Source organism: Sturnira hondurensis, unplaced genomic scaffold, assembly GCF_014824575.4.
Source record: "Sturnira hondurensis isolate 20B ecotype Veracruz unplaced genomic scaffold, ASM1482457v3 Scaffold0011378, whole genome shotgun sequence".
Classification (NCBI taxonomy): Eukaryota; Metazoa; Chordata; class Mammalia; order Chiroptera; family Phyllostomidae; genus Sturnira; species Sturnira hondurensis.
Window position 1 is genome coordinate 4000053 of NW_028084009.1, and position 1779 is coordinate 4001831.

The 1779-nt window shown below is 46.3% G+C and overlaps 1 pseudogene; it reads right to left on the minus strand.

Moving 5' to 3' along the window:
- Positions 1-229: 229 nt before the first annotated feature.
- LOC118996631 (uncharacterized) lies at positions 230-360 on the minus strand (annotated as a pseudogene).
- Between the last annotated feature and the right edge of the window lie 1419 nt (positions 361-1779).

Below are 1779 nucleotides of genomic sequence, written 5' to 3' on the forward strand. Positions count from 1 at the left end.
CACAAAAGGCAGAGCCATTCTGTTTCAGTCTCAGTCAGGTCACACTGTTCCTCTGCCCAGAGCCTTCCCGCTGCTACCCATGGTAGAGAAAACGCCTGTGGCAGGGGCTGGCCCACCATGGCCCCGGAACACAAGCTAGCCCGTTGCCTATTTTTTATGGACAGTGACCTAAAATAAATTTTTTTTTTACATTTTCAAGTAGTTAAAAGAAAAGAACAGTACTGTGTGACATGTGAGAATGATGTGAAATTCAAATTTCAGCATTTATAGATAAAGAGTTACTTGGGAAAAGTTTTCAATTAGCAATAATCGCGCCTCGGATAAACCTCATTGGCTACGATACTGCCACTGCGCAAAGCTAGATAAAGAGTTACTTGAACATAGCCATGCTCACTGGTTTACAATCAGGGGTGTCCAACTTGTGGCCCACGGGCTGTGTGTGGCCCAGGATGGCTGTGAATGAGGCCCGACGCAAAATCATAAATTCACTAAAAACTTTTTTTTTTTTTTTTTTTTGCTGATCAGTCTTTGTTAGTGTTTGTGTATTCAGTGTGTGGCCCAGAGATACCAAAAGGTCGGTGCCCCTGGGCTGTGTCTGCAGCAGCTTTGGTGGTACAAGAGCGGAGTTGAGTCATCTGAAAGGAGATGGTATAGCCCACGAATCTAAAAATGTAGGAAGGAATCCCCAAAACAATGCCACCCCAAGGTTTAAAAAACCTTATGTGGATATGAGCAAAGGGACGAAAATACCAGCAATGCTTATTTCTGAGTGATTAACTTATGGGTGATTCTTGTTTTATTCCTAATATTTTTTCAGAATTTCTAAAATCTGCCAGAGATCCTTTCAACCCTCTCCATGCCTCTCACATCTGAGTCTTTGTCCACTGCCCAAAGCTTGATTTTAACCATGTAGACGCACCCCCCTCGCCAGCTTTTGTAAGAAATATTTGCAAAATACCCTTATTGTTATGGCATTAAATTCGTAATTAACATAACCTAAATATACACATGAAATAGATATAATACTGTAACTATAACAAAAAGGAAATATGAGCAAAGTAAATTATGACGAAATACTATGCATTTAAAAATATAAACGCTCGACCCTAACTGCACTAGACACAGCAGTGAAATCTCGTGACCCTTCTCCTGTAGATGGGCTGTCCGGGGTCTGGCAGCTTCCAGCACAGGCTGGTCCAGACGTGTGCACAGAAGTTCAAATACCACGATCCATCCATGGTTGGATGGTTGTCAGGGGTAGGATTTTTGCAAAAGGGGAAAAGTTGGTAAAGTTCCAGCCTGATTTACCCAGCGCTTTCTTATTTGTGAAAGTCAGCGGCTGTTAGGATCTGACATTGCGTTCCTAGTAAGTGGCGTTGAAGTTCTAATTGCAGTTCATCATGAACAGCTTTTTTGCTCCTCAATGGCATTTGGAAGTTGGGCTGAAGGTTGAGACAATTCTCCTTCAGGCAGGGCCCTGCAAGACACTTGCCCCTGAAGCCACCTCCTGTCTTCACAAAGTGCTTACGGGACCCCACCCTAGGACAACGGAGAAATGCCTCCTGGGCTCCCACGGTCACCTTCAGGGAGGCACCGAGGCATGCCAGGATGCCCTGTTGCCGCTCAGTTCTGCCTTCCTGGCCGCCCTCTTGCCAGGGCCCAGCAATCCCCCCAACAGTCCCTGTTGCCAAGTACGGCCAGCCAGCTCAGGCCTCTGTGCTTCGGAGCGGAGCGTACTGACTCCCCTGCCGGGTCCCACCGTCCCAGCTCCCCGCCAAC